Below are 24,055 nucleotides of genomic sequence, written 5' to 3'. Positions count from 1 at the left end.
AGGCAGCATCTCTCATTTGAACCCAAGTTAATGTATCCAGCTAATTTAATTAGTCAACATACTAGGGCACCTCCTGTTTTCTACCCTCCAAGTGCTAGATTATAAGTAGCCTGCTCTGCCTGCCTAGCATTTGCATAGGTGCTAGGGATCCAAACCCTGGTCCCCATGCTTGCTAATTGTACAGCAAGCACTTTAAGAACTGAGATATCTCCTAGGTGGCACACATTGATAGGTCAGTGTACTTAAGAAATGGAGTCTCACAGTTGAGAAACCGAGTCTCAGACATGCTGTGTCAACTGCCCATAGAGACACAGCTGCTGAATAGCAGAGCCAATGTTGGAACTGTCTACCTATAAAAGCCATTTTCTTTCTTTCTTCCTTTCCTTTCCTTTCCTTCTTTCAGCTATATTACACTGCTTTCTCTTGTAGTTAATATTATTGATATCAATTACTTGTGAGAGAAAGGCTCTTGGTTACAAATCATACAGATTGATGATACACTCCTGCTTGGGGTGGTAAGTCCAGCTCCAGGAAACCCATAAGTCATAAACGAAGACCACAGAACACTGTGGCCCTTGAGTCCTCATTGAACTTAGCTCTCCAGTTTGCCCTTGCGGAAATTAAAGTACAACGAAGGAGGAAGTCTGTGCTAAGTCACATAACTTCACATATCAAGGCAAAGTGAAGTTGCTTCCTGCCATGTTTCAGGGCTTGTCAGCCGCTGACTATGCCTCTGAGATAGAGCCCCTGAATCTACCTTGGCCAGATCTGTAGCCTTTCTTTCTGCCTTTGTGGGCTCTGCATCCCTAGCTGTGATTGCATCCCTGCCTCCTGCATGCATGCAACTGTGTGGGGCATGGTTAGTTTATAGGCTTAGAGGACATAATTGAGTTGTCAGGGAATAGCTCGGTTTTATGGCTATGACAATGACAGTCTTTAAGGAAGTGCATTAAATCAATAGAAGTCTCATTGTACCACCCTATAAATAACGGGACGCATCATTAAGCAGGGCAATAAGCTTCAGGACTTTGAAGTAACACAATTAGGTTATGTTTATAAAATACCCTCTCTTGCTGTGGCCCCCAAACTAATTTGTTTCATGCCCTATTCGGGGCCTGGGATACTACTGTGATGCTAAATGTCATCCCAACTCCATCCTTGGTTGCTTTCAAGGCCTAAGCTTCCTTGTTGAAAAATATCCCATTCTTTGTAATAAAAATGGAATCTGCTACAAGAAATATGGGAGAAGAAAATCCAAAAGAGCAGCTAAAGCCCCCCCCCCCCAACTTCCTTCAAGGACTGGGTGACTTTGATGTTGGAGTTTTCTGTCTCTGGGTTTCCATTCTACATATATTTTTACTCCTTTCATGGTCTATATTTGCTTCAAGAAGAATATAGAGATGCTCTGAAGCCAAGATAACCATTTTCAGTCTCTCTCTCTCTCTCTCTCTCTCTCTCTCTCTCTCTCTCTCTCTCCCACCCCCGACACACACACACACCCTCCCACTCTCCCTCTCTCTTTCTCACCCTCCTACAGCTCATCAGACTTCTTGATTTGTTTTTTGATAATAGGGAATAATACAAAAGACTGGGGAGGTTATCAAAAAAAGGGAAGATGTTGGGAACACTTTGGATTCAGAGACAATTGATAGCATTTCTCTTCCAAGCCGTCAGCCATGTAAAATCATCACCAGCTAAACACTAGGACCTAGGTCATTTAAATCTTTGTAGCTGTTATCTGGGAGCAGAGCTTGTGGGAGGAGGAGCTTGAGCAGCAAGAAGTGAGATACATCTAGGCTTCTTATATACCCATTGACATAGCAGTAGCTTTCAACTTTTCAGATGCCTCATGCTAAGTGAGAGACAATTATTCTCTTGCATGACTCTTGGGTGAATGAAATGAAACACCTCAGGGAAAATTTCACATGCTTAGTAGGTCCATGAAAAACAGTAGCTTAAAATAAAATGAAAATTATAGACATCAGGTGAAGAATCTAGACCTGGCCCCAGCCCTGCTTACTGTGTGACCTCTATCTTTGTTTCTCCCTGTGAACTACATGTGCCGTTGGAAGAGGGTGGCATTTACAAATGTCTTTTCCATTCAGCAGAATTGTGTAGCTTTTCCTAAACTAGAAGGACTATGCTGGGGAAAAGATCAAATAGGACTTGAAAAACAACAGTGAGCATTTTCATAGCCCTCTACAGTTGCTGGGTGACTACACTCTTATCCTACCATCTACCCCAGGAAGCAAAGAAGAGTACGGACCCCTCCCTTTGCAAAAGGAAGAGAAAGTAGGTTCTCTGTACCACATACTTCTCAGTGAGAGCACTGGGGATTGAATCCCCACTGGGCCTAAAGCTTCCTTCACTACAGTCAGCATCTCAAGACATGAAAAAGAAATGCCATAGCCCTTTCCAGGCCTAAAGTCCTTGTATGCTAGTTCTACCCATGTGCGGAATGGCTACTGGCAAAAAGACCTTGGCTTAGTCAATAGTGTCTTCGGGACAAAGAATAAGGGGCCTGAGAATTTTCTTCTCTGTAATAGAGGAAAAGTAAAAGCCAAGATAATAACCCCTAGGTATGCCATGGATGAATGAAAAGATCCAGGGAGGTAGATAAAGGGACTTGAGCTTCCATCACTCTGGAGAAGCTTAGAGGACTAGGCAGGACAGTAAAATGGTACCCGAACGGACCCTCATCCAGGAAAATGTGGGCTCTAAAAGCAAATTATGCATCTAAAATCATCCCTGGAAGCTAAGAATTTTAGGGAAGATTAGCATGTATACTGGTGTCTCAGTCAGGGTTTCTATTCCTGCACAAACATCATGACCTAGAAGCAAGATGGGAAGGAAAGGGTTTATTGAGCTTATATTTCCATGCTGCTATTCATCACTAAAGGAAGTCAGGACTGGAACTCAAGCAGGTCAGGAAGCAGGAGCTAATGCAGAGAACATGGAGGGATGGTTCTTATTGGCTTGCTTCCCCTGGCTTGCTCAGCCTGCTCTCTTATAGACCGGAAGAACACCAGCCCAAAGGTGGTACCACCCACAAGGGGCCCTCCCCACTTGATCACTAATTGAGAAAATGCCCCATAGTTGGATCTCATGGAAGCACTTTCCCAACTGAAACTCCTTTCTCTGTGATAACTCCAGCCTGTATAAAGTTGACACACAAATCCAGCCAGTTCAACTGCTCAGCCTATCAGGTTCCTATAACTATCACCTGTGTCCCCATGCCTTTCTCCCAGCCCATGTGACATTCTAAGTGTCTTATTCTTGCAAAACATGTTGCAGTATCCCCCACCCCCAGCTGGAGCTTTATTTCATTGTTTGCCTTGCTAGCAGTTCTGTGACCTTGATACTGAGTCCTTAGTTATGGTTGTTTATAAAGTCATTCGTGAGTAACCTCTTTCTTTAGGGAATAAAACAAAGTTTCATAACCAGCAGAATTATCCTTAAAATCACAGGCAAAGGCCAAGGACCAACCTCGGCTTGGAGAGGGCTTCTGAGAGAAGGGAGGTCTGGAAGCAGCATAAACAAACAATTCAAAGTCAAATTGTGGGTCCAAGCTGGTGACCTATGTTCTGCTGGAGACAGCTTTCGAGCCTGCTTTCTCTCTGTTCTGCTTTCTTTCTCTGGAGATCTCCTGACAGCTCTCTCCAGACAGCTTTCTCTTGCTATTCTCTGCTCCAAGCAGTTCCCTCTTGCTAATCTAAAAAGTCCTCTGGATAGCTCCTCTCTCTCTCTCTCTCTCTCTCTCTCTCTCTCTCTCTAAATTATTTACATTTCAAGTGTTATCCCCCTTACACCTTTCTCCCCCTCCCAAAAATCCCCTCTCCTATTCCCCCTCCTCCTGCTTCTATGAGAGTGTTCAAACACCACCCACTCCCACCTCCCCGTCCTCAATTCCCCTACACTGGGGCATCTATAGAACTTTCATAGCACCAAGAACCTCTCCTGACAAGGCCAGTCCTCTGCTACATATGCAGCTGGAGACATGTGTACTCTGTGATTGGTGACTTCGTCCCTGGGAGCTCTGAGGAGTGTGGTTGGTTGATATTGTTGTTCTTCCTATGGGGTTGCAAACCCCTTCATCTCCTTCACTCCTTTCTCTAACTCCTCCATTGGGGATCTCACACTCAGTGCAATGGTTGGCTGTGAACATCTGCCTCTGTATTTGTAAGGCTCTGGCAGGGCCTCTCAGGAGACAGCTATATCAGGCTTGCAGATCATAAATCCAGACTTTATTTTACATATCAATCCAGTCATTCACTCCAGGTTTCCTTTAGATTAGCCAATGAAACAGTATCCTGTGACTCCCGCCCCTTAATTTTTAAGAGACAACAAGCACACATTTTCTTTTAACACTGCAAAAAAATTCAGAGATCTGCCTGTCTCTGCTAAGCACACAGGATAAGCCCCATCTTGAAATTACCATTTCTACCACACCTGGGCCTAACCTTGCTCTGTCCTAGGCTGACCCTGTACTCAGAAATGTGTCTGCCTTTGTAAGTATAAACAAAAATCTTAGCTGGCTGGGATCTCCTGAGATCACCACTCCCTAAATCTCTTTATCTCCTTCCTTAGTATTTTTCAGACAGGTTGGCCCACATCGAAGCTGCTTTTGTTCCTTTAGATTGATGCAGCCCTTTGTAATTCATGTGGCACTCATGTTTTTCACAGATTTAAGGGCTGTCCTGAAGGTCCCAGTGTTTACCATTTTGCTAAGATATTAGCCAGACCTTATCCTCCTATTATCTCTGATTAGTGTGGAGTCATTAACCTTAAGAGGGAGGTGGAATCTTGAAGGAGGAATGTAAAACATGTTCATTGCTCTACAAGCAAGTCTTAAGCCCAAAGCAGCCATTAACACCTATGGAGGCCCAGGCCTGCTTGCCCTGTCCTAGGGACAAGAACCAAATTATTCTGTCCCTACCAAAGCCATGCCAGACCCAGCAGGCATAGTTTGGGCCAGTTGTATGATCACAGGCAAATGGGTCCACCCTGTGAGACAGTTTCCATATTTGCAAGTAGGGTGGTTGTATAGTCTATATAATAAATCAGTGGCTAGGTGTGTCTAGTCCTGAGCTGGATCAAGTAATCATTATCCTTATCCAACTGACTTCCTGTACCCATTTAGATCACAGTGATCCCATGAATGAATGTACTCAGAGGTCAGGGAGATGTAATTGAAATTTTACTACCATCACTTGTGAATTGCTACAGGAATGGTTCAGATTGGTCTAGGGTGGGGAATGACCCAGTGCGTTCAGCTACAGCATTAGAATCAGGGGAAGGAGTTGTGGAGGCATTCCTGCGAGCAATCAGCCAGGGTTGGTGACACTTTCTCCCATGTACTAGTCTGTGATGGATACATAAATTACCGGTCCTCACAGGTTAGCTGATAGTTGGTTTTTTGCTGTTGTTTTTTGTTTTTGTTTTTTTATTTTTTGCAGACAGTGACTTTATAAGTGAATGGTTATGAATATGTGAAATGATTGTTTAACCTCTGTGAGTGAACAGAGAATAAAAGGGAGGAGGAAGAATAAGAGAAGTGACAAAAGGAAACCAAAATCCAAACAAGCTTACTGTCTAAAAGCAAAGCAGCTTATATCTTCCAAGCATAGAGCCTCCCAAGCCTCTGTGCCCTGGGAAAGAACATTCTGTTCAGCATTCTGTTCTTGAATGTTCTCGAATATGTGGTATAGGGAGGTGCTCCCACAGAGAAACACCCTTTTTTAAAGTTGTGTTATCTCTAGTTTACATTTCCAGGATAATTCTAGGGAATGAATTTCCATATGAACTACCAGGCACTTGTGAATGTCAACTGGAACATTCCTGGGCTCTTTTTTTTTTTTTTTTTTTTTTTTTTTTTTTTTTTTTTTTTTTTTTGCTGTTTGAAAGGCAGATCAGGGCATCAGGCATCAGGCTGGAGGAGAATACCTACTGAGGTGTAGTGAACTGTCACTTCCTCTTGTGCTGACAGGTGCGGCCGAGGGCTGTTGTGAGCTGGAGAACTCTCCAGAGCTCTCTTTTTCCTGAGGGGACTTGCTTCAAAGACAGTAAGGAGACATGAAAGGGCTTCTTGGGATCTGAGGCTGCTAGGGTGCCAGATGACTTCCCCAGTGAGTTCATAACCGGGGGCCGTATTCTTTTTTTCTTTCTTCTCATCTTGCGGGACCTTTCAGTAGCATTTGACAGTCTACGGCCTCCAACTTGATGCATTTCTGTGCTTGCTTGTATGAAACCAGATCTTCCTGTGTTCTCTCCTCCCTCCCTGCCTGTTGTTCTTCATCTCCCTTTGGGGGCTTCTCCTTCTCTGCAAATCCAGTAACATTGCACAGGAGGCATGTCTTTTTGCTCCTATTCCTGGGCTATCTCTGTGTCAATCTATTAAATTCTCTGTTATTGTCTCTACACTATAGCTTGTCCATATACATAAGTTAAACCTCTTATTCCAAGCCTTATTCCAAGGTATCATGTTTGTTCTCTTGCAGCATGAATGAAAACTCACAGAACAAAAACCCAGTACTTTTCTAGAATTCTAGTGAAAAGTGTCATTACCTGTTTAGAGGCAGAGCCAGAGGCTGGGAAACCTCAGCACCATCTTTTCCCTGACTCCTCTACCCCAGTTTCAAACCATCTCAAACCTTATCAACCTGCATTTCCACCTAGTTCCTGGATGCTCTTATCTCTCACCGTTTCCACCTTACTGATACCTTCTGACCCTAAGCAGACCACCATCGCTTGTCTCAGGTCCGGGGGTTAGTCTCCTACCTGAAGCAACTCTTGCCCTATATTAGTTGGCATCACACAACAGCCTAATGATGTATGCAACATTCGGATTCTCTAGAGAAACAGTGCCAGGATAATGAAACACACAAACACACACATACACATGCATACGAGAAAGAGATACCAGTAAGAAATATGGTCATAAATTCATTTTGATGAACTAGCTTACCTAGTTACAGAGACACAGGAGTTAGCAGGTTAAAGACCCAGATGAAATGATAATTTACTACTAGCTAATGGTATTATGTAGTATGCAGTTGTAGTCTGGAAGCTGGAAGCTTAAAGCTTAACAAGAATCAATATTGGCATAAGGGTCCGAAAGCACAAAGGACTATCAACGAGCTTAGAGCAGCCCAGTAAGAGTCATTCTTCCAGCTCAGTTGTTAGCCTAACTGTTCTGTTGAGGCCTTCAGTGGCTTGCATGAGGCCCACTCACATTAGAGAGGCCACTCTGCTTCACACACTCTAATAGTTTAAACACTAACCCCATTCAAAGTCGTTCGCTCCCACATCCCCAGGATGTTTAACCAGACATCTATACTCCCATGACTCCATCAATTTGCCACACAAACTTAACTGTCACCGATCAAACTGGAGGTCTTATTATGTTGATCATTGGTTTCAAACTCCTGAGGCTCTTATCATTGGACCGAGGATAACCTCCAAACTCATTTCCACAGCCCCAAGATCCTACAGTTGCCATCTGTCCCCACCCAAGCTCTTCAGTGCCATATGCCCGATGTTCTCTATTATTCAGTCTTATCACCATCTTTCAGATGCTAGGGTAACCTGTAGTCCATTTGACATTTAGCGTTCTTCTGGGTATTCACTGTCATAGGCTAGATCACTTTAGGTCACTGAACTCAAATGGTATTTTTGCAGGAGACCTTTCGAGAAGAATCAGGCTAAGGTGAGCATCTCCCTTGCACTCACTGAAGGATGTGTACATGGCACATAGACCTCATCTCAGTATGTGACTTTACATTCATAGTTTGTGTGTATTTATAGTACCTCACTGGAAGCTCTGTGAAGGCAGAAATCATTTTGCTTGGTAAATATATTTGTGGCATCATGCTTGAGAATTGATCGGTGATGTGTATTTAAGGATGAATGATTATATAAGCCTGGGGGCATCATATATGTCTTAGTATCTAAGTCTAAGTGTTCTCTATCTTTGTATTTTATTGGGAAAGAAAGTATACATAGCCTTCCTCTGGTCTCCATGAGTCCCTGCTTCTGGAAGAATGAAGGAAGTTCATTCTTGACATGCTATTCAGAAGCACTTTGTGGAAGATTTGAGAATACTCATATTTTGGACTCAGATAAACCTGTTTCCTTTATTTCCAAACTGCATGAACTCAGAGCCTACTCTACTTCCCTCAACTGTAGCATGGGTTAAAATGCTCAGCCTGGACACGTTCATCTTTATTTTGGACCAACATCGGATAGAGAGCTGGCCAAACAACCCTTTTCCTCTGCCTTGTGTCCTGGCTTCTGTACAGATGACTATAGGGTCATTCTTGCAATGAAGTATTGTTATTTTTTAATAGCAAACTGGGAGAGATGGAGGAGGTTAAATATAAGCCGGACACGTACTTTGCAGCACACCAGAGGAGAGAGCCCACTTATTTCTTCTCAGAACCATGCAAAAAGGCGATACAGGATGTGCTTCATTAAACACAAATAGGCCCATGAGATTGCTGTTTCCACAAGATAAAATGACCAAAAAAAGCATTTGTTCCCCATTTTAGATTGAGTCCATCTGGAACGGAACACCCTACTCTTTTTCCTTATGGGTGTATACCAAGAATAATAATCCTTTCCATGCACTCGGCCACAGTGAAACTTACAAGGCACTTTCACATACATTACTTCATCCAATTTACTCTTCACAACACATCTGTTAAGGTAGGCATTGTTATCTGAATTTTATGCTTGAGGAAACTAAGGCTCAGAAGGATGAGATGACTTGTCAATGGTTCACAACAGGGAGCCAGGCAGAGTGAAGATTTGAACTTAGGCAGCTTTAATCACAGAAATCAGTGTTCATCCAACTACACCACCACAGCCTCAGAGAGCACTTTAGCTGTTGGTGTGACACCCAAGGGAACCATTTGCTCTCTTGTACCATTTCTCTTATGGCAGCTGAAAGAAGGGAAGAAAGCTAAGACTCGGGTTTCACTCTCGGCCTCGGCAGATGTAGAAATATTCTCCTCACCAGTCCTTCTCAGGAAAACTTGCTTCTAAATCTTAGTGTAAGGGCAGCATTATAAGGTAAAGTGACAAAATCCTTAAAAGATCAGAGTTGGAAGAGACATTAGAAATCATCTAGCCAGGCCTACATTTCTTTTGAGACAATTACAATCAGATGGTAATGAGCGCTTGGAGGACTGTGTTGAAAGAGATTTGGGGTTAGGACCCATCTCTGTAGTACAGAATACAGAGATTGCTTCACAATATCTGCCAGAGGCTGAGACTAGGAAATAATGACTCACGCGTGATTTCCTTTCTTGTGTGTTAGCCATTCCTATTCTTCTTGTGGGAAAGTCAAGTTGAGGAAAATTTGTACAGGATTAGTCCTCATAGTCACAAAGGGAAAAACAGTATGCTAGGTATATTTTTCGTCTTACCTATTGTAAAATTTAAATAAATTTAGACTCCTAGTTGCTAAAACCTCATATATATTCATAAACAAACAATAATAATGTTTTGGCAGACTGTTTATTATCACACATAATATAGTGTGCATGAGTATGTGAGTGTGTGCACTTGTATGTGCATATACTTGCCTGCACATGTACATACTCAAATGTAGGGTATACCATATCTGAAACTCTGAGGACTTATGGGAACTCAATGAAGGGAATAGTTCTTGGTAGAAGGATTAAGAGATTGACACTATCATAAACTAGTTATGTTGATTCTATTTAAACTGGAACCAAACCACATTGATTCTGTCATAGACCCGGTCCCTGGCAGGGGATGCAGGGCCTAAAGGTATCCCCAGGTGTCTAGGTTTATTAAACAGGTCATCTCTCTATCAGCTGGATTTACCAGGAATATGAAGTTTTCTTGAAGAGAATTATGAATATTTTGTTCTATATTCATCACTTTCTCAGTGAGAAAAAAAGTTCTGGATAGAGAATACAATAGTCACTGATGCTTTTGTCTTTCTCAGGCAAAAATTGACCTGAGAAGAGCCCTGACCATTGTTCTCAGGGATGCCACAAAAGCACTTGCAGCTCTCTCTCTGCCTCAGGTGATGGCTTTCCTTTACTCTCCCTTACTTCCTCATCCTTCTACAGTAGTGTGTTGACTTCATGATATGCACCATGCCCCGAGTAATAGCTAGGAAAAAACAAGGTAAGATCACAGTCAAACAGGGAAAGCTGACATACAGAATGTCCCAACATTTTTAATTTTATTTTTTTATTTTATTTTCTTTGAGACTATATTTGCAAACTCTCTCCCTTCATTTTCTTGTTCCTCTAAACCCTCCCATATGTTCCTTCTTGTTATCCTTTAGTAAACTCTATGACAGAGGAGGCTAAGTAATGTGTAGAGGCACCAAGCAGAGGTGCATGGTTAAAAGATGGACTCTGCAAAGGCCTTTGGAGGCATCTCTTTGGATGTCTAGCAGAGCTCTGGGAGTAGGATATCAGGCATTTGTCATGAAAAAAAATGTAGAGGAAGGAGATTCTGGGCAAAGTTGAATGTGAAGAAAGACCCAACATGTTAGAATTTAAACATCCTGAAAGAGTTGAGATTAATAGTCCCTTTACCTCTTCAGGTGATCCCAAGGAATGCCTCTGGCTTCTTTGATGAACTATTGGATGTTGCTATGCCTCCAGTTACTTAGTACTTAGAGAAGCTGCAATACCTCCATGCACAGCTGAGAAATGTTACAAATAGAAAGGATTGAATCACCACATGATGCAAATGAAGAAAAAAATGATAGGCCAATTAAGTAAGCACCAATGAATAGTTGGAAAATTATCTCCATCAAACACGGAGGTTGTGAAGATGCCATGGGGTCCTGTGATGACCAGTTTGTTCCACAATAGGAGCTCATCATGAGTGAGTAAATGTGCCCCCTCAATAAATGAACCCCCTGCTCCCCCACACGCATACCAGGGTATGTGTGAGACATCTGTCCCATTGCCAGATATGTGACTTGAATCAAGGCATTTTTGTACTCTGAGACTCGGTTTCTGTAAACTTTTAAGTGAGCCTAGTAATACTTATATTGCATTATAGTTATGAGAATGAGGATCAAATGAAATGTTTATAAAAGTGACTGTCATTGCACCTGACATATAATAAATGCCAAGGAATGAGAGTTATTATTATTTTCATTTATTATTAAGATATAATTAATCCATCAGTGATCATTCATAGTATTGGTTTTCCCAAGCAAAATTCATCATGGTGTAGCTCTTTCCATTCCTAACTATAGTGGTGCCAGATATTTGCCTTTTTTTTCATGATACTTCTTAAGCCATGGATATTTTCCCCTGGTTAGTCTGGGAGTTTTTGAAGATGAGCTCTGCATAAGCCTGATGATGGGAATAGAAGAATGTAGTGTTGTCAGACAGCCTGACCTGAAGTCAAAGTGGAATGTGTGGATGGTGTCCACACAACAGAACACTGAGCTTATATTGTTCAACAAGATTACAGAGGTAGAATCTCCTCGTTGTCACATAGCTGGTAATAGGCAGAAGCAGAATACCATTCTCAGACTGTCTGACTCCAAAATCTACATGACCCATGGCATTCCTATCACAACAGGTACCATGTACTGGAACTCATTATCCAGGAGGTATGCTGCATACTTCACACCTAGCTTAATTTAATTTTTACAGCTTCTGTAGTTGGTATATTTATGAGTAAGAAACTAAGATGTAGGGGGCATAGGAATAAAATCAGTTACCAAAAGCCAGAGAGATGGCAAGTGAGAACTTCTCTTCCTTTCTCTGAATTTTCTTGCTTCAGCGCCATCATTATTTTACATTTTGATATCATTTAGACATAGGGAGTGCTTCAGAAAGTTTTCTTCCTGAGAAGCATTTCTCTCTGCAATAAATCAAAGTACTTAGTCAAGGAGGGTGGAGAAAGAGGCAATCAGATCTGTGTAATGCTAGCTACCTGCATTTAATATCACCTTAGCTCTGACACAGAAGGCAGACTCTAAGCCAGGTCTTAAAAACTGGCATGACCCACTGAGTTGGGACTGATCTTAATATTCACCTGATGTGCCGTTCCTGGCCTCAAGCTTCCCTCCTAGGAGTCCTTGTTTTCAAGGTCCTGAGTCCCTCCCTTTCCTTGGATGCCCAGAAGTATGGAATCCTCTTTCATTGAGAGATCATGGCTGATGAAATCCCTAACATCTGGTGTAAAAAATGATTAATATTTAAGAATGAAAAGGTCCTTAATGTAATACAGTTATCAATATAAAAGTAAATAATGTGATCTTAAGAACAGCTAATTTTCTCAAAGGAAGGAAATTTAGACTCAGATTGTAGATAACTCCCTTTCCTTTCTAGTTTGAGAGTAAATTCAAGAGGCAATCTATCTAATTGTATCTCTTGGAACACCTTTAGTGACACATCTTATAGACAATACCATAGAAAATGCATTCTTGAACATTCTTCTCTTCCTGTGTGACTTTGCATAAGACAAAGAATGGGTGAATGCAGAAAGGAAGACGACATCCAGTTCTTTCATATTTGAGATGATTCTCTAAAGTGAAACGAGTCAGAGGGAATCAAGAAAATCTAATCTGGGAAGTTGCAGTAGTGTTCCAAGGTCAAAGATAAGAGCAGCTTAATGTTCCATTGTCCTGAGGATAAAGAAAAGAGTAGATGACTGTGAAAAAAAATATTCAATTGCTAGCTTAATGTATAATGATTAGCTAGCTTTGCACAATTATAAATATTTTACCTACCTACGTAAAAAGATGTTTATTTAACTCACAGTTTTGGACTTTCAAAGCCCTCAACTTAATCAGGAATCTTCATTTTGGTATTCAGAGAGATGAGATGTGAATAGAAGGGGTAGGTGCTTACATTAGGCAAGAAGTTATATTATGAATCAGAAATGAGAGGACCAGACGAGATCAGATTCAGCCTTAAAAAACTAACAATTATCTCCAGAAAATTAATAAGAAGCTTCATTAAGAACCGCCTTTTGAGGGCATTATTGCAATACCCTAAGGGCATTCCAGCTCGGTGGTTCACATACTAAAGGGTTCAGCACTTGTAAGCTATGAAAACTAAGCCTGCAATCATAATGGACACTCAGTGCAGGGAGTGACTCAGACTATGTGCAAGCTTTAGCAGATAGGGCTTCATGAATCACGGGAAGTGGAAGGTTAGAGATGATGAAATGGCTAGAGAAGGTTCCAGGCCTCCAGGCTCTGCAGCCTGAATGGCTGCTGGTGCACCTTATAGGATGGAATGAACGTCAGATGTGGCAGAGCTGACGTCTGCTGGAGCATGTTGAGTCTGGGCTTCAGACTCAAGGTGATAAAACTGGCAAAACTAAAAGGCAATTAGATATACACCAGTCCAATGTGGAAAAGACTAAGGCCTGAAAAATAGAGATGTGGGACCCAGTTGCAAAAGATATTGAAATCACAAAAGACAATATTTCCCAGAATAAAAGTTAAGTTCCTCTTTGCAGTGTGTTTCTCTAGGGAGCTACTCCTCCACCAGACTCTGTATTGCTTTTGGCATTTTATTTAGATAGTCTTTATTGCATTCAGAAAGGCTGCTTATGCTGTTCAGTGTGAGCTGAGTTTTATTTGTGCAAAACATTATAAGATACTTAAGAATAGTCTCCATACATACCAAATGGCTGGAAATCATGGATGAGAAAAAAGTGTATCTATGGCTGTTGTCCTTAGAATGGAAGGGTTTTGTTTGATTGTTCTTTGCTTCTTCGTTTCCCTAGCAGTTACTGGCTCTGGTATATCCATTCTTCATTCTGTGACCTTTTCCTCAAGGTATCAATTACTGCAAGCTTATTCTCCTAGATCCAGCTTCTAAGTCCTGGATCAGGTGAGATGATATCTGGATCCTATCCATCTGTATCCCTCATGCCATGCTATTTAACTTTATTCCTGATGTCTTTATAGAATCATTAAGCAAGTCAAACAACTTTCACTTCCCGAGGCTTAAGAGATTTATAGGTTTAGTATTTTTAAGTTTCAATATTGAATGCTATTCCACATGCGGCTGCTCTGAAATTAAACTTAACCACATTCTCATATATCATATTATGAAGTCATTTTCAAGTCTTCATCTCTAAAGCTTTGTTGTCTCTTTCAAGTAGGGGAGTGCAACACCCCCATACACACACCAAGTAATATTGAGGCTGATGGTAAAATATATGCATTACAGGATATGAAATGATGTATTGCTTATATAATGAAGCTTTTGAGGAAAATTAGAGGGGGCTCCCAACAGCTTCAGAGAACAGGAAAGAAAACTAGTTCAGATTTTTGTTTATTTTGGTGATTGTATTTTAATTACAACATTCCTCTCTTCCCGTTTCTCTTCCCCAACCCCCTGAATACTCTTCCATTTATTTATTTATTTATTTATTTATTTATTTATTTATTTATTTATTTATTTATTTATTTATTTAATCTACTTACATTTCAAATGATGTCCCCCTTCCCATCTCCTCTCTACAAATCCCCAATCCCTTTCCCCTCCCTCTTTTCTCTAAGAAGGTGCTCCCCTACCCACCCACCCACTCCAGCCTCACCCCTCTAGCATTCCACTTCACTGGAGCAACAAGCTTCCACTGGAACAAGCACCTCCCTTCCTATTGATGCCAGATAAGTCAATCCTCAGCTACACATGTAGTGGGAGACATGGACCCACCCATGCAAACTCTTTGGTTGGACGTTTCATCTCTAGGAACTCTAAGGAGGTCCAGTTAGTTGATATTATTGTTTTTCCTATGGAGTTGCAGTCTCCTTCAGCTCCTTCAGTTCTTCCCTAACTCTTCAACTGGGGTTCCCAGTCTCAGTCCAGTGGTGAGCAGTGAGTATCTGCATCTGTCTTAGTCACATGCTGGCAGAAGAGCCTCTTAGAAGACAGCCATACTAGGCTACTGTCTGGAAGCACTTCTTGGCATCAGCAATAGTGTTGGGGATTCCTATCTGTGGATGGGGTTTATCCCAAGATGGGGCTGTCTCTGGATAGCCTTTCCTTCATTCTCTGCTAAATTTTTTTTTGTCCCTACATTTCCTTTAGACAGGAACAATTCTGGGTTAAAAATTTTGAGATGGCTGAGTGGCCCTTTCCCTCAACTGCGGGCCTTTCTACTAGAAGTGGTCTCTTCAGGTCCTATTTCTCCTCTGTTGAATATTTTGACTGTCATTCCCATTGGGTCTTGTGAGCCTCTAGCATTCCTGGGGTCTGGGACTTTCTAGTGGTCTCCTCTCCCATTTTTCACCCCAAACTGCTACATATTTCTATTCATTCTCCTGGCCCTCTGGACTTCTCTCCTGTCTCTTCTTGTACCTGAATCTGTCCCTCTGTCTCCCTCCCCCCTTCTCCCACCAAGGACCTCCCCTCCCTCTACCTCCTGTGATTATTTTCTTACATCTTCTACGTGGGATTGAAGCATCCATACTTTGGCCTTCTTTCTTGATAAGCTTCATATGGTCTGTGAGTTATATCATGGGTATTCTGAGCTTTTGGGCTAGTATCTACTTATTGGTGACATACTATGTATTCTTTTTGGGTCTGGGTTACCTTGCTCAGGATTATATTTTCCAGTTTCATCCATTTGCCTGAAAAACCCAGGATGCCCTCACTCTTAATAGCTGAGTAGTATTCCATTATGTATATATACAACATTTTCTGTATCCATTCCTACATTGAGGAATCTGGGCTGTTTCCAGCTTCTGGCTATTATAAATAAGACTGTTATGAACATAGTGGGGCATGTGTCCTTATTACATATTGGAGCATCTCTGGGGTATATGTTCAGTAGTGGTATAGCTGGGTCTTCAGGTAGAACTATTTCCAATTTGTTGAGGAATCACCAGATTGACTTCCAAAGTTGTACCAGCTTGAAATCCCACCAGCAATGGAGGAGTGTTCCTCTTTTCCCATATCATTTGCTAACATCTGCTGTTGCCTGAATTTTGATTTTAGCTATTATGATTGGTGTAAGGTGAAATCTCAGGGCTGTTTTGGTTTGCATTTCCCTGATGATTAAGGATGCTGAACATTTCTTTATGTGCTTCTCGGCCATTCAAGATTCCTCAATTGAGAAGTCTCTGTTTAGCTCTCTACCCCATTTTTAAAAAAGATTTATTTATTATATATCAGTACACTGTAGCTGTGTTCAGACACTCCAGAAGAGGGAGTAAGATCTCATTATGGATGGTTATGGGCCACCATGTGGTTGCTGGGATTTGAACTCCAGACTTTCATAAAAGCAGTCAGTGCTTCAGTGCTCTTAACCGCTGAGCCATCTCTCCAGCCCCCTCTACCCCATTTTTTATTGGATTATTCAGTTCTTTATTGGAGGTTAGCTTCATGAGATTTATATATATGATATTAGCCCTCTATTGAACATGGGGTTGGTAAAGATTTTTTCCCAATCTATAGGTTGTCAATTTGTCCTATTGACGGTGTCTTTTGCCTTACAGAAGCGTTTCAGTTTCATGCTGTCCAATTTGTCAATTGTTGATCTTGGAGCCTGAGCCATTAGAGTTCTGTTTAGGAAATTCCCCCCTCCCCCATGCCAATGAATTCCAGGCTTTTTCCCACTTTCTCTTCTATTCGATTTAGTGTATCTGGTTTTATGTTGAGGTCCTTAATCAACTTGGACTTGAGCTTTGTGCAAGGTAATAAACATGGATCAATTTGCATTCTTATATTTGCTGACATTCACTTGAACCAGGACCATTTGTTGAATATGCTGTTTTTTTCCCCACTGGATGGTTTTGGCTTCTTCATCAAAGATCAGGTGACCATAGATGTATGGTTTTAATTCTACATCTTCAATGCTATTCCACTGATTGACCTTTCTGTCTCTGTACCAATACCATGTGGTTCTTACCACTATTGCTCTATAGTATAGCTTAAGGTCATGGATAATGATGATCCCAGAAGTTCTTTTATTGTTAAGAAATGTTTTCGATATCTTGGGTTTTTTGTTTTTCCACATGAAATGGAGAACTGTTCTTTCCATGTTTGTGACGAACTGTGTTAGAATCTTGATGTGGATTGGGTTGAATCTGTAGATTGCTTCTGGTAGCATGGCTATTTTTACTATGTTAACCCTACTAATCCATGAGCATGGGAGATCTTTGCACCTTTGAGGGGTTTTTTTTTTAGATAGCCTTTTTCAGGGATTTGAATTTCTTGTCCTCCAGATCTTTCACTTGCTTGATAAGAGTTACATCAAGATATTTTATACTGTTTGGGCTATTATGAAGGGTGTTGTTTCCCCAATTTCTTTCTCAGCCTGTTTATCATTTGTATAAAAGAAGGCTACAGATTTGTTTGAGATAATTTTATATCTAGCCACTTTGAAGAAGTTGTTTATCAGCTGTAGAAGTTCTCTGGTAAATTTTTGGGGGATTGCTTATATATACTATCATATCATCTGAATATAGTGGTACCTTGACTTCTTTTCCAATATGTATTCCTTTGATCTTCTTTTGCTGTATTGTTCTAGCTAAAACTTTTGAGTCCTATATGGAATAGATACAGAGAGAGTGGGCAGCCTTGTCTTGTTCCTGAACTGTGAGATTGCTTCAAGTATCTCTTCATTTAATTTGATATTGGTTGATGGTTTGCTGTACAGTATTTAGGTTTAGGCAAGGGCCTTGAATTCCTGATCTCTCCATTATTTTTCACATGTGGAGTGTTAAAAGTATACTCCTCCTTGTTCTCCTTCAAATTCATGGCCTCTCCTTTTCATCAAATCTTATTGCAAGGATTCATGTCTCCTGCCCCTAGCTTTAATCAATTGCCTGCAGTTCCTTATGTAATACTGAAGCTTCATGGATTTTCCCCCATCCAGTGTGGCATGCACATTGTTGTCCTCCTTGTTCAGCTAGTTTGCCTTTTATAGAGTTGTGGTGGTGCAGAGTGTATAGTGGGACTTTACTTGGTCCCATAGCTTATATGGGACTTACCTAGTATGCACTCTGCTCTGGCAGCCAAGGTGGCAATACTTATACTTTTTTATCAGGTTGTCAAGATGTGGGTCTGAAGAGAAGGAGAAGGACATAGGGCTTGAAAGCTTTCTGCAATTTTTATCAAAGGTAGATTCAGGATCTTCATTGTAATCTACTCCTGACATTTGATGGCCAAATCATGCACGATTTTGTTAAATGGCATTTGAGCTTGCTTAAGTAACAGTTACGGCTGTCGATGAGGACTGCATGGTGAATCTGGAAGTCAAAGTTCCAGTAAATACTTTTACAAGAGGTGAAATATGAGAGGGAAAATGAGTGCATTCTCACTGATAGTCATGTCTGGACTGCTGGCCAGAGTGAGGAATGCCGATACATAGATGGGAGTATTGTGTAGCTAATGTTCATTTACACTATGGAAAACAATTCAGTCTTGTCTTCTAAAGCCTCAGGTAGGGACCTGCTTTTGCTGTCATTCATACAACAGAGGAGCAGATCACTGCAAGTGGTCCAAAAGTATGAGTAAATGTGGCTGATTGTAGACCAGGGTATCCAGTGCTTAAAGGCCTACATGTGCCTATTCCTGGGCTGTATTCTGTTATCAGGTACATTCTAGCTCAGGCCTATCCACTGACAGCTTTCCAACAAGCTTCATTGCTTATCATATGCCATTTGTGAAGTATATAAACATGCTTTGTTGTTAATGCAGTTAAATTTAAGGAATCCAGGGGTCTGGGACTGAAACAACTTTCACCAGCACTAAGGTACCAGCAAGGGAGAAGGACTAGAGGAAACCTTCTACAACAGATGCACTTTGCTATACTGTATATAGCAAACATCCTTCACTAAGCTTTTGAATGTTGTTTCCATTTCCCAAAGTTTTAACAGGCAGCTAAATGTAGGAAGTCTCAGACCCAGATCCCATAGCATCCAACCCATGCTAGAATAGGCCAATATGCAACAAATAAATTTACACTATTAGAATGGAGCTAAGGGGGTATCAGCTATTCAATCAGGTTCATAGACTTCAGGAGACCTGAGAAATTCCAAAGCACTGACATATAAGACTATATTACAAATCTAGAGTCTTTTGTTGCACAGAAGCCCAGTTAAGGTGGGCCCATTTCTGAGTCACTAGGCAAATGTGCTTAAGTAAAACATGAAATGAGATATATGTTGTGTTCAGAAGTTAGAATTTTCAGAAACTTGACCAATGGGGCAATAAGTCTTTTTAAAAATCATGATTTTTTAATATTTATGTAATAATAATAATAATAATATATATATATATATATATATATTACTGGAGCTGTCTTCAGACACTCCAGAAGAGGATATCAGATCCCTTTAAGGATGGTTCTGAGCCATGATTAAGGATGTGATCAGTGTGATGTCATCACCATGCTCCTGAAAAAATTATGAATGTGGTTGAGATGTATATACAAAGATTGAATGAGGGCATAGCCCTTGAGGTACCCTCCAGTTACATCCAACAGGTTACCTGGAAGGGAAGCTGGGGATGTATGGGAAGGCGGCAAAAAGAGATGGAGACCAAGACAACACCTGCTGCTCAAGGTCTCAAAGTTTAATGGAGGACTCCAAATATCGCTAGGCAGGGGAAAACCCCTCCCCCAAAGTCTGGAACCTTCTCAACCTAACGGTTTGGTTGCTCCACAGGTGGCTAGTGTTTCTCAGGAAACTGCAGGTCCTTGAAGAATAATGGGCTTCACCTTGGTCCACTCCACCTTTATGGCTAACACAGGAGTTTCCGCTCAAAAGCTGGGAAAGGGAACTTCACATTGGTCAATGTCAAGTTCCTGCCAGGTGGCATGGCATACCAGTAAGGCTCTCTACACCCTCCCAACGGGTATTCCAATAAAAGGTGAAGGCAAACTGGCTCGGGCTGTTAAAACAGGCACAGAAACCAAATCCCCTTTTCAGATCTACAACTGGAAAGTATTTACCAGTTGGTAATCAGATCAATAATTGGTATGTTAGCCTTAACAGGTATACAGTCAGCATTAGGATTACAACAATCCACTGTGAGAAGCCATTTGTTATGTGTAGGTTTAAGGACAGTGGAAATTGAGCCATTGGGTGGTGAAGCTGTGGGGATAATAATTCTTCTCTAAGTAGGTCTGGTATATGGATTTCAAACCTCACAGGCCTTTTCAGTTAAACCAGGCCATGTTAACCATTTTACTTAACAGGATGATGGGAAAGTCCATGTAGTCCCATTTTGGCAAGGCAATGGCTTAGTACCCAAGACTTAATTATACTTTATGACTCATTAGGTCATTGTGTCCATGCTACTATGGGACAGTCATGGTGATGGGTGCTGTGGGCGATGGAAAATTTAGTCAAGGCAGTATTTTTGTTCACTGAAACGAGACATACCTAGTTTTCTTCCTTATATGTCCTGAAATGTTCTCAGTAGGATGTCCTGAGATTACAGGGCAGCCTGTTTAAGTACAGGGGAATTCTCAGATAGAACTCTACTTTGAGCCCCACTATTAAGGACACAGAATTTTGCCAATTTTAGCAACTGTTTAAAGCTAATTTACAAGGCAGGTTGAAGAGATATAAAAGCCAATTAGCAGTTTTAATCTTGTTTATGTGTGGCTATAGAAATCATTTTAGTAAAGTGTACAGTTCCAACTGGGTCAAATTGTGGAGCTGTTTCTTTTGTTGCTCTTGTCTGCCCTTCTGTATTAAATTGTTTGGGCAATTATTGCCAATAACAGGGTGGGGGAGTCCTAGCTAACCTCCTTAAGTTTCCTTGTCTAGTCAGAGATCTGCTATCAGCAGGAGCAGGATCTCCTCCGACTACAATAGCTACATAAGAGGGCCTAAGGATGCCTGGCTTAAGTCAGTTTTGAATTCAACCATTGGCCACATTGCATGGTGCTATGGGTGCATTGGGTGCTAAGTGTTCTACAAGTAGATCTGATATATGGGTTTCAAACCTCAGTTCTAATGCTGAGAGTCGGACTTGCACATTCTATGTAGTCATCTGGACTCATCTGCTTTTAGGAGTATGGGCGTTCCTCTACTTGAGTGACTTACAGGCACCCATAGTGCACAGGCTATACCAATTCCGTGAGTGTTGTACAGAATAGAGTTAATGCCTGTTAGGGACTACTGACCAAAATTGCAGGCTGAGAGTCATTCTTCTGAGACTCTGAGTCAGTCACAGCTCAGGTCTGGGCTGATACATTGTGAGCAGAATTAGTGTTTTGTTCCTAACTAGCCAGCAAATCTTCCAGCCTAGTCGAGTGCTTCTATGATGGTTGGTAGAGCTCAGCAAATGCAGCCAGTCGGCACAGCCCAGGTGACAGAGGTATGCTACCCTTCCAGAACCAGTTAGCAAGCTTCAGAACCAAACCCTGGGAGCCACCTAATAGTGGTGACTGCCTCACCGCCCCGCCTCCACTTGCTGTGTCAACTGCTGTAGCCATCACAAAGGTAGAACTTTTTCCTTTAACTACACACTTCTTTCTAATGTTGAAGTCAATAGTACCACTTTCACATGAAACAGTCATAAAAATGTTTATTACTCACACAGGAGGCTTTCTGTGTGAATAATAAACACCCTACGACGGTCCAAGAATAGTTTGAGCAGGCAAATCAGACCAACTTGGTTTTAGTGGCTTGGAGGTAAAAAGGACAAGGTAAAACAACTGAGCTTTCTTATTAGCATGTCTAGTTATGGGACAAAAGCAGCATAGGTGAATTGTAAAAACTTTCAGCAAAAATCAAAAAAAAAAAAGAGTGAAACTCTGGTACAAAGTAAAAGAGTACATGGCACCTTTGGTTTATGCTTTTGAGGAGTGGTGTCGCATTATTTCATGATTTTTCAAAGCAGAAAAATAATTTAGAGGACAATACCAAATCAGAGATTCTAACTAACTGTATTTTTTTGCTCCCCACTAAGGAGACTCCAAGATTCTGATCACATATGCAGCCTTACTGCGCCTCATATGGTCAATGTACAGGCAAAGCTAAGCCCTGAATAATGAACCCTGAATAATGAACCCTTAATACTTACAGGGCGAGTGGACTTCTTTAGGTCTTTGGGCTTCTCCCTCTGTTCTGGTTTTAATTTATTGGTACAATCCCACTCTTCCCTTTAACAGCATGCTTTGTCTGTAATGCCACCCATACTTAGAAGGCACTTTAACCAGAGTCCCTCTGCCAGCATTTTTGCTGCAAGCCTTGGCATACTTTGTCTTATACCATCTGTCTTATCCTTCAGTGTTTGTATGGTTTACATTATTTTATTTTTGGCAGCCACACTACAAGCTAACTGACTGTGAGGCTTATGATTGATCTGACTTCCCACCCATTATTCATACAACTATTGCTGATAATACAGTAGATGTCTCTTGTGTTTAATGAGCAGGCGGGTGTATAAATATTATCTCAGGCCCTATTATTTTTGAAAATATGCAGTATTGTCATAGTTATAACCAAGTAAACAATAAATCACTGGAGGGAACTTCTGATTTCAATAGTATAGAAGACAAAAGCCCATGCATTTGTCATTATAGACTGCTTCTGTCTTTCCTTTGGGATTTCTGTGAGTTATTAAATAATTTTCCTTTGGTGCTAAGGTAGAGATCATTTCCTCACCAATTCCTAGCACCCTTGTGACACAAATGAGAGTAGCTTTCACGTCCATTATTAACCAGTTCACATATGATTTCACAGTGCCCTGTAGGCTGCCATTTATACCTACCATGTCTCTTTACAACTGTCTGGGGGAGTGGGAACCAGGACCATTACAGTCCAGAGGAAGAAGCTCTGACTGCCAGACTCCACGAGTGCTCATAGAGCTATGAAGCTGGATTGCAGGACCAAGAGCAGCACCTCTCTCTTCTAAAATCCAGGTTATAACCATATGTCATAACACTTCCTTAGGATGTGATTTGTGGCTTTTATGAGATTCAATGACTAGGGGGCTGAAGGAAAACTCATTTCATGCTAGCTGAAGAATAGCAAACATTCATGATTCTAAATTAAAGTTTTTGCTTCCATGTACTTACATTCATAATGAGTGTAGACGGCCGTTCCATATCCTGATGTCCTAAGTCCATCTATCTACCGCCCTGACTTAAGATGCCTCCTTACTTGCTTTATGCAATTAGACTAGGATCTATGCAGATTTGCTGCTGTGCAGGTCCTCTTGGCTCTTGGGCCAACAGGTCTTTTCATTAAGAAGCTGGGCCACATGGAACAAATGGATGCTTCACTAACACATGCCTGAAATTTCTTGCCAGCATTTACACAAAAAAATGCAGATCAACTTCCCACACAACGGAAGTCTTTGCCCTCTACAATAAAGGTCATTTTCTTAATTGGGCAGTTTTACATATACCTTGGCATTATTATCTTTTAATTCTCATAACCTTCACCCACTGAGATGTAGACTGTTACTGCCTTTTACCAGAAAAAGAAACAGTAACTTAGCAGGGTTACAACTGGCTAATAACTGTGACAAATTTACATGAGCTGCAGAAGGAACAGAAACAATTGAGCTGTGCTGTGGCACACTTTGAAATGCAGGGCTTTTTTTTTTCTTTCTGTTAATGTTTTCTACTTTCCATGAACAAACAATAAAATTATAGCAAATAATATGCAAAGTGCAAAGACACTGGTGGAGAAGTCAACCACAATTTATACAATTTATGTTAAGGAGACATTAAGGTCATAGCTAAAAGGGAAATAACTAGCCTTTCCCAATTGCCTGTTGTGTACTGAAACTGATTTTCTGAGATTACCTGCAGTCCTACAGCTACTTATACATGAGAAGGCCAGACAAAACCCAGTGATCTTCCCACCTGAAAACACTCTGGTCCCAAGACTGCCTCAATAAGCTTGCATTGAGATGGGATCCCATCAGCATTAATACATTGGCATTAATACTGACAAGATAAGGCCATAGTCTGCAGTCAGTCTGAGAGTATATTTTGCTTAACTGCTTTCTATCTTACCACTGCCCTGCTTATAAGATTCATCCAAACACCCAGTTTCATGACTGTGACTTGCTATCCAATCCCTTATGGGGCTGTACATCCTCATTTGTAAACC

General features: G+C 41.2%; 1 protein-coding gene across 3 annotated transcripts in view; it reads left to right on the top strand.

The window, feature by feature from the left end:
• The window catches only part of Astn2 (astrotactin 2), a 989,271-nt gene that overhangs the window by 724,011 nt on the left and 241,205 nt on the right, over nt 1–24,055 (top strand). The window lies entirely within an intron of this gene.

The sequence above is a fragment of the Apodemus sylvaticus genome, chromosome 3 (genome assembly GCF_947179515.1).
Source record: "Apodemus sylvaticus chromosome 3, mApoSyl1.1, whole genome shotgun sequence".
NCBI lineage: Eukaryota > Metazoa > Chordata > Mammalia > Rodentia > Muridae > Apodemus > Apodemus sylvaticus.
The sequence above is the reverse complement of the archived record's forward strand: the minus strand, read 5'-3'. Positions and strand labels throughout refer to the sequence as shown.